Source organism: Rattus norvegicus, unplaced genomic scaffold (genome assembly GCF_021556685.1).
Source record: "Rattus norvegicus strain SHRSP/BbbUtx unplaced genomic scaffold, alternate assembly SHRSP_T2T haplotype1-0000020, whole genome shotgun sequence".
NCBI classification, from domain to species: domain Eukaryota; kingdom Metazoa; phylum Chordata; class Mammalia; order Rodentia; family Muridae; genus Rattus; species Rattus norvegicus.
In genome coordinates, this window is record NW_028238784.1 from 117,382 (window position 1) to 128,052 (window position 10,671).

Sequence of the window (10,671 nt, forward strand, 5' to 3'; positions counted from 1 at the left end):
GCTATGTCATCTTCTCAGTTTCTAAAAGAGTGTTGGGTGTTCTGCCATAAAACTTATCAGGCCAGGGGGTAGAATCGCGAAACAGCTTGAGCTTAGAAAAGATGGAGGGATCTTTGTCCTCATAGCCAATGTGAAAAGAAAATAGACAAACTAATGCAGAATGACAAAGGGTACAAAACCACCAGGCATGGAGATTGGTATCTAATGAGGTGCTTCTAATGGGTGAAGAAAATAAAACAGGGTAGTGAAGAAGGTATTTATAAATATAACCTAAGGTTGTATTTACACATGGTTGTCTAAATAACCATAACTAGTTGTAGAAAATGATTAATAATTGAAATCAATAATTGCTTCGTATTTTGTTAACAAAGTGTTTCTATAGATTTTTGTGTTTTCTTTCATCAACTACTGTACCATGCAATATAATAACAATTAAGACAATACAATCATTTTCATATTCATTTCAAATTTGAGATAATAAAGAAAGTGCCATAAATCCCATTTCACCTATTCTAAATCTATAACATGTTTGACATTGTGGAATTGATAATTATATCGCATTCAGTATAACTATGACCTGGTTTAATATATAATTCGTTTCGATTTGTATGTAGCATCATTCTACTATATCAAGGTACCATTATAATCTGGTCATTAATTTCATTTACAAATTATTCACAATATAAGGAAGTATGATGTTGTCTCAAGTTGACAAGAAGTAGACTCGTGATGGCTAATTTGGTTGCCTACTTGATTACAACTGGAATTATATAAAACCATAAAATAATGGGCATATCTTTGAAGGAATTCTGCTTTCATTCAATGTGAAAAGATCTACTTCTAGTCTGAATATGTAAAATACAAAAAAACACATTGAATCCAGATATTTAATTCTGCTACAAAGTGAGCAATTCCTTCTATTGGAAGCCTATATGAGGACATGGAAGAAAGAGGTGTTTGTTCTTATCCTGCTTGTTCTGTCTTGATAGAAAGTTTATTTCATTACTGGCATTAAATCTTAATTTAAAAGAATTCCAAAACCACAGAAGACAACTTAAGACATCATTCTTGGTGATGGTGCAACTATAAGATTCTTGAACTTAACTTTCACAGCCAGTCATTGTTGGATTAACTGGACCAGAGACTGTAAGTCACTGAAATAAATCTCTCCTCACCCCATATGTCCACAAACCAATACAGGCACACACACACACACACACACACACACACACACACACACACACACACACACACACACATATATATATATATATATATATATATATATATATATATATCAGATCTATACTTCTCTATCTGTTCATCTACCTACCATGATACCTAGATACCTAGACATATAAATAGACACAAACATTAATGTTAGGTTGTGTCAAATTGGTATAGACCCAGGATAGAGTAGGTGCCTCCAACCAAGTCACAGGGATTTGGTGCTTAATTCTTCTCAATCCAAGATATCTGTTACTGCTGTGGAAGCAAACTTCCTCCATAATTAGTATTCAGTTAAACAGGACATAAACAAAACTGTGCGAGAGTTTATAGGTATCTTAAGAAAAAAGATAAAGAATGCCAATAAAGAATTTTGGTTTCAATTAAACTTCATGCATTTAGACTCCATCTTTAGCACTATGTTTCACGGCTCAAAACTCTCCTTTTTTTTCCCTGAGGCCTACATGTTCAATGGACAACCGGGAAGACACTGCTTCAAGCACTTGCCAGTCAAATCCCCTTAAAGCACACTCTGCAGGAGTAAACTACACCCTCAATCTTGCACTCCATTTTCTGATGCACAACTCTGACTGCTTTCATGGAGACCAGCTGTGACTAGGACTAACCACATAAGGTCCTGCCCCAATTCCTTGTGTAACAAGACCCCTTAAAGCACACCCAGGAGCCTTAAATAGCATCCCAATCCCTAGGGTCCATTATCTGGAGAACAACTTCCACCTCTTTGTTCTAGATTAATTTGGTAACAGGGTCCCCAATCAAAACTTATACTAGGTACCATAGAAACAAGTTAAGCACCCAAAACCCAATAGGCCACATAGGCCATAAACATCCGTGGATAGACTCCTACTGGGTTTGAACTTTTGCAAGTAACTGGTGCTCTGGGACACTCAGACTAGAAGTTAGAGAAAAAACAGGAATCAATGGTGTGGGGCATCCAAAAGCACTTTTCCAACACTGATAATCTCAGAAATCATCATGTAAATCAATAATAACTGCAAAACCAAGAGAGCTAAAGGCCAACATAAGATCACAATCAATAACTCCAGGGCAATTGGTAAAACCATGTTCTAGCTATCCTAAAGCAGCCTGTCATGAATATTAAATCACAGCTGCAGCAGAAAATGACCTTAAATCTAATCTTATGAAGATGGTAGAGAACTTTAAAAAAGTAATGAATAAGACCTGTAAATAAATATAGGAAAAGACGATCAAATGAGTGAAGAAAATGAATAAGATTGTACAAGGCCTGAAAAGAAAAATACAAGAAATGATAAAAACATAAAATAAAGAAACCCTGGAAACAGAAACCCTAGGTAAGAGAACAGAAACTATAGACGCAAACATCAACAAGGGAATATAAGAGATGGGAGTGGCAATTGCAGCCATAGAAGACAGAAGGAATTAATCTATCAGTAAAGAAAAATAGTAAATCTAAAACCTCCGAGAAATATGGGACACTATGAAAAAAGTAAAAAACAAACAAACAAACCTAAGTGCAATAGTAATAGTTGGAGAAGATTCTCAGTTCAAAATTCCAGGAACTATTTTCCACAAAGTAATAGAAGAAACCTCTCCTAACCTAAGGGAAAAGATGTCCATGAATGTACATGAAGTTTACAGAACAAGAAATATGTTTGACTAAAAGAAAAGAAATCAAACAAATGTGTCCACATAATAATCAAAACACTTAATCTACAGAAAAAGGATATTAAACGGTACAAGGCAAAAAGCCCAAGAAACAAACATAGGCAAACTTAACAAAATTATATTAATTTTCAGCAGAAGGTCTAAAAGCCAGAAAGGCCTAGCCAGATGTCTTACATACAATAGAGAACACAGATATAGGAAAAGATCACCATGGATTAAAGCTAGGATTAAAAATCAAGGAAAAGTCTCTACAAACTCATATAAATTAGACAACTCTTTACCAAATGACTGATGGCCTCGAGAGGACATACAGAAATTAAAAACATTCTAAAATTCAGTGAAAATGAAGGAGTAGCATACAGAAACTCATGAGAAACAATGAGAGAATTGCAAAGAGGAGAGTTCACTTCAAAAAGGGCCTTTCCAGTCCAATCAGAGAGATCACGTACCAGCAACTTAAAAACACAGGGGAAACATCTAGAAGAAAAAAAAAAAAAAGAAAAAGGGAGGGAGACAGAAGGAAGTTATCAAACTCAAGGCTGGAATCAGTAAATTAGAAAAAAGGAACACAATAATATTATCAAGGATCCCAAGAGTTGATAAAATTAACAAGTTAGCTAATCTAATTCAAACATGGAGGGACACTATCCTAACTAACAAAATAGAGAAATGAAGGGAAACATAACGAGGAACAATGAGATAACTCAAAGAATCCTTAGATGCTTTTTTGAAACATCAACCATTGCCTGTTCCTTCTCTTTCACTCTGTTTTCTCTTCTGGGTCTAATATGCCTTCCTCCCCCACCCTGACAGTAAATTCAGCCTCAAGTCTTCCTATCCCTTTTGGCTTCTTCAAACATCACACATACCTGTGTGTGTGCATGGGCATATGCATGTGCCTGTGAGTTTGTGTGTGTGTATTTGTGTGTGTGTGTGTGTGTGTGTGTGTGTGTGTGTGTGTGTGTGTGGGTGCATGCACACATTCACATGGTTAAAACACAAACAAACTTTGAACATAAAAAGAGAACTCATAACTCATTTGAAACAGCGCTCTTAGATGAGTTTATCAATCATCAAAAAAAAGTATTTCTGTTCTCAACTGGTGGCTTTTTACATACATGTTGGGAATTCAAACTCAGGTCCTCATATTTGCATGACAATGAAATCACAAAATATGACATCAGCCGAACAAATTACATTTGAATTTTGTAAGCTTCTTAAGTTTAGTCTACATGTTAGTTATAAATTCAGATACTATTTGTTTAAATACAAGTTGTATGGTTGCGTAGAAATTTTTAAGAGTCCTCAGATGCCTGATAGTGTTGGTTCATGCCTTTAATTCCAGTACCTGATAATGGGTGGGTGTAACTGTGAACTAAAGCCAGCCTGGTCTATGTAGTGAGTACCATGATACCCAGGGCAATACAAATAAAACACTGTTTAAAAAAACAAAACAAACACAAAGACAGACAAACAGACAAAAGTGGCCCTTTGTCTGGAGCAATCTAGGAAAGGCTCAGGCTAACAGGTGACCCTCCTTGATTTCTCTGACCATTTGCGTGGACTAAGATGCATGAGCTAGAGTTCCAAAGGGTCAAGAGACTTCATCTGGGGATTGCTTCTTGCACCTAATTTGCCTTTCCTCTCAGACTTACAAGCACAAGAATTGCTGTGCATTGCCCTGTCCCCCAACAGTCCCCACTGAGTATCTGTCCTGCAGATCAACATAAAGATAAGCTTTCATATAATGTTGGTTAGATGAATTAATGATTTTATAGACTTCCTCATTTGCTTCAGATAATCTTAGAAATTAGGATTAAAGATATGATTTTAGTTGTTTGCTAGAAAGATGTAATAAAGCAAAACTAAAGGATAGAATGAGACCATTCCACTTAATAGTAAATAAAGGCTATATAATGATAAATACAAAAGTATTTCATTATTACCATAAAAAGAGAAATAAGTTGGGGACGAATTTGTATTCAAGGTAAATATTCAGGACCACGGCTTAAGTCACTGTGCATGAAGTTTAGGCAATGCCATAGGACACTGTTTCTTTCAAATTATAAAGAACATATAGAATGAAACAACCCTTTGAACAACATCCTTCTATAACTCCCATGATTTGTAATATTTTATATCTGAGGTAATTTTTAAGATCATTTGTTTAAGGAGACAATAAAATGCCATTGAAAAGAAATAAGTTTGGTGCTTTGGGGGACTCTTTCTCTACCCTATCAATCCTTGCATCGATCCATCGATCCACCCAAATGTATTGGTAGGTCCTCTACGTTTAATATCCACATACATGGAGGTATATTTGTATGCATTTAAGTATGCAGAACACCTGTGGATGAATCAGCTGTTGGACTGAATGACTATATATAAAATGTACACCAGTCTAAGCACATTATCCTATGTAAAGTATTTAACAATAACCTTTGGAACATTTTACCTAGATGGAATTATTTTTGCATAGAGAGAATATTGTCTAAAATCTATGAAAAGGTAAAAGCACTAAACAAAAGGTTGTGCAGCTTTTTTTTTTGGTTCATCTGATTATATATATATATATATATATATATATATATATATATATATCAGTGGGAGTGATGTCTTTCTTTCCCTTTTATATGAGGTTCAATAACAGTTAAGGAGCTCCCCAATCAGGGAGAGGCTCCTGGCTGACTTGCCAGAGAAAGCAGGAATAAATATTTTTCCTGAATTCCTTCTGCTAAATAGCATGTGGTAATCAACACATATTAACACTTGTTTAAGAACAAGTAATGAAGAGCTAAGGTTTAGCACAGAACAGTAGGACAAAACGGAAATAGTTAATAAAGTGTCAAATTTGATGAACAAGTGATTCCCATATTTATTTATAGTCATTTGGATCTGATCACAATCTATGGATCTGGGAATCAACTTCTTTGTTCTGGGTGAAGGTCCCCACAATGACTCTTCATTGCTCTGGAATGCCATCTTGTATTTACATGCTTTTGTGCTAATTTAACAATAATCCAGAATCATCCAACCTAGCTGTCAAACATCACATTATCTGATGTTTCCAAACCAAGTAATTGCTAGTCCCTACTGGCCATGGCATATCACGGTGTTGAAAATCCATTGTAGCCCTCAGCAATGCTTCTTCAAAACTTGTCAGCAGCTGCTGTACTAATCCACACATCCTTTGATACATAAACTTTCTCCTGTGAGAAAGAATTACCTATACAGCAGGCATCGTGTACTCTGTTGTATACGGTGTTATTCTTTCAGCCGACACATTTCACTGTGTACTTATTATATATCGCAAACACTATTGGGAAACATCTGCCTATCCAAAAATCTCAAATGAAACCAGGATGAACTTTAAAAACTTTAAAAACGATTTTTCATGATCAGACCTTTAGTTCAGGCTTTGAAACATAACAATACACATTGATTTTCCTTATGGAAGAATAAATTCCTGACAAGAGTAGGGAGAGATTGCTGTCATCTCTGTAGAATATTAACATCAGTATCCCATTTATGTGATGTGGAGAGGCTTCAATACTGTACTGTGTAAATAATATGATGTTTTTGGTGTAGTCTGTCTAAATAACAGTGTGACATCCATATAGATTCCTGACCCAGCACATACGGAGGCCGGAGGATTCAGTCAGCTTGCTAAAGCCACTAATAGAGGAATGTTGCTCACCAACTCCTTGTTGTTGTACACCTTATTGGACTACTTGCCAGTGGGTGTCAAGGTTCAGAACAACTTTGTCATATATATATGACAGGAAACAAATTGGGGAAAGGTCTACACCAATCCTACACCTGACAGTGGGCTATTACCTAATACATACAAAGAACTCAAGAAGTAATGCTTCAGAGAGACAAATAACCCTATTAAAATTGTGGTCCAAACTAAACAAAGATTTCTCAACTGAGGAATATCAAATATTTGAGAAGCATCTAAAGAAATGTGCATCATTTTTAGTCATCTAGGAAATGTCAATGAAAACAACCCTGAGATTCCACCTCACACATGTAAGAAAGGCTGAAATAAAAACTCAGGAGATAGCAGATGTTGATAAGGATGTCAAAAATGGGGAATGCTCCTTCTTTGTTGGTGGGATTACAAACTGGTTAAAACACTCCAGAAATCAGTCTGAGATTCCTCAGAAAATTAGAAATTGCACGACCTGAGGACCCAGATATATTTCTTCTTGGCATATAACCAAAAGATGCTCCAATATACAAAAAAGAGACAACCTCAACTATGGTCATAGCAGCCTTATTTATAATACCCAGGACCTAGAAGGAACCCTAATGGCATTCATCAGAGGAATGAATACAGAAAATGTGGTACATCTACGCAATGGTGTACTACTAGGGTATCAAACCAATGATCTCAAAAAAGACATAGACAAATGGAATGAACTAGAAAATACCACACTGATTGAGGTAATGCAATCACAGAAAAATACACATTGTTTGAAATCACTGAAAGTGAATATTGGCATAAAAGCTCAAGTTACCCAAGATGCAGTACACAGATAACTGGAAGCTTAAGAAAAGTACACACAAAATGTGCATGGTTCACTCCTTTTTAAAAGGTGGAACGATACTATCTATGAATTAATAGCAGAGACTGATGGAATCCCATTCAGATCATGCCAAACATGTGGCAGAAATATGTATGTATGTATATATATATATATATATATATATATATATATATATATATCACTCACTAGAATAGATAAATTGATAAGTTTGATAAAGCTAAGAAGTGCATGCTGACAGCAACTGTATATAGATCTTCCATGTGAGACACAGCTAGAGCACATCAAATACAGAAGTGCATTCTAGTGGCACATCAATGAGCTGAAAACGGACAGTAAGGGGGGGTTATATAAGAGGAGGGGGACCAGATAGAGATCTTCTGGGCAAGAAATTGGGAAAGGAAATAAGATTTGACATGTAAATATAAAAATATCGAATAAAACAGGAATAAAATTTGCTTAAAATTAAAAAATGTAAGAAATAAGAGAAAAGAAAGCTGCCAGGTAATCACAGCTATTAACTCAGAAATCAAAAGATCATTGTCAGGGAATGGTAGTCAGAGTAATACTAGTGGAAAGACTGAGATAAGGAAATCTCAACTAGAATCATTCTCTCTCTGAGATATCAATGTCAGACAGAAACTGCACTATAGGAATCCAAAGAATGGAAGAGTTAACTGTGAGGGGAGGACACAATACTTGTCTTTCTCTTCATCTTTAGGACCTTTTTCTTCTTGACAAAAAGAATAAAGGCCATGAGCTCTCAGGAAAACAACTGTGCCCTGCTGAACACTTGGAATTTGGAATAAAGAAATTAATGATATAAAATCTCTAACTTCCAGGAACCAAAAGAACAGGGAAGTCCATATGTTTCTGAAAGGCTCCAAGCTCATTATTCCCATATGTGGAAGGGTCAGATCAAGGCTATCTCTTCAGAGATCCCACTCAACCCCTACTAAAGTCTCTGTGAGCTATCCCAAGTATCATATATTTCTTCCTTTTTTTGTTACACCAAGTCAGAAGGCCAACTTTCTTCTCCCCATCACTGATATCATCATCCTCTTTATTCTCCCTCCCAAATGGCTGTTTACGTTGAATTAGAGACCAATTAGTTTAACCTAAAGGTACTGAAGGAATATATGAGAGGCAGTTGCAGCCACGACAATACTTGTGACATCACAGAAGAAGCTAAGGGCCTCCAGGCTCCAAGAGATATTTGAAGCAGGGTCTAATGATGATGTCACTGAGAACTGCCATGGCCTAATAGATAAACAGTTTTCCTTACATTGATTAGATTTGGAGTGCCCTCTCCAGGTATGTCTCCTGTGACACAGTGCAAACCTTTACGTACTCCATCTCTCTAAAGCTAGAGAAATCTCTTTGCTTCATTAGTGGTTACATGCTCTGAATGGAGAAATGTACTCAGGGTTTGGCATGGATAGAAATGATTTAGGAATATGGAGTGGAGAAGAATCTTCTATATAATAATTAATTGCCATGTTCATTCCTGTGATATATAGTTCAATTTTCTAGGTTTTCTCTGTTTCCTAAAGGCCAGTATTCTCCGTACAGATATTTAATTGAATAAATATTGTATTTCACTTTCTTATTGTACATTCCTTGATAGGGGACTTTATAAATATTCCTTAATTATGTACTCAAAAATATTTTGGTTTACAATTTAATTTTTTGGAATGATTTTGGCAACAAAGGGGGCCCAGCTATAGAGTAACTATAACAGTGTAAATATTGTGGACATACTTCAAATGATAAACTCTCAAATCCTTATTTAATCCAAAATAGTTTGGTGCATATATATATATATATATATATATATATATATATATATATGTGTGTGTGTGTGTGTGTGTGTGTGTGTGTGTGTGTGTGTGTGTGTGTATGTGTGTGTGTGTGTGTGTGTGTGTGTGCCAAAAGTCTAGCAGATTCTGAATGGCCATTTCGTCAGTCCCTTAAGAAGAATGCCTCCCTACCCCTCTTATGGATATTTTATTTACCCTTAAGGAAGGCGTGAATCATGTGCATTTTTTCCTCCTTCTTGAGTTTCATGTGGTCTGTGCATTGTATCATAGCTAATTACAACATTTAGGCTGATATTCAATAATCAATGATTATATACTTTGTTTGTTTTTCTGTGATTGGGTAACCTCACTCAGGATGATAATTTGTAGGTCCATCCATTTGCCTATGAATTTCATGCACTAATTGTTTTTGATAGCTGAGTACTAGTCCATTGTGTTAATATAGGCCATTTTCTGTATACATTCTTCTGGTGAAGTACATCTGGGCTCTTTCCAGCTTCTGGATATTATGAATAAGGCTGCTATGAACATAGTGTAACATGTGTCCTTGTTGTATGTTGGAGCATCTTTTGGGTATATGCCCAGGTAAGGTATAGCTACGTCTTCAGCAAGTGCAATTTTGGAGGAAACTCAGGACTGATTTACAGAGAGGTTTTACCAGTTTGCAATCCCAACAACAATGGAGGAGTGTTCCTCTTTCTCCAGATACTTGACAGCATATGGTGTAACCTGAATTTTGACATTAGTCATTCTGACTGATGTGAGGAGGTATCTCACGGTTGTTTTTATTTGCATTTCAGTGATGACTAAGTATGTTATACATAACACAAAGCGTTCTAAGAAATGATATTCTCCTAACTGGTGGTCTAGATATATCTCTGTGCCAAGTGATCCATTTCTCTGTCCTTCAAAGTTAAAGGCCAAGAACATCAATGAAATCCTCACAAAATCAGATATGCAGAAGCCAATAGAAGGGACAGTGTCAGAAAGTGCCTAGAACACATTTGCACAGGAGAAAATTTTAAGAACAGAACACCAAAGGTTCAGACTCTAAGAGCACCAATCAATTTACGAAATCCCATCATTCTGAAAACTTTCTTTAAAGTCAAGTACACTGACAATAGGAAAACAGCAACCTACACATTTGGAAAAGAGTTTTATGAACCATACATCTGAGAGAGGGCCAAAACCAAAAATATAGAAAGAACTCAGAAATGTAAACTCCCAGACAATCAAGCAACACAACTTTTAAACTGGATTACAGAGCTAACAAAGAATTCTCAACTGAGGTAGCTCAGTAAGTGAAAAACATATCGAGAAATGTTTAACATCCTTAGTTCACAAAAAGGCAAATCAAAATGAACACAAGAGTCTTTGTTAAAACAATCAGGATGGCTAAAATAAAA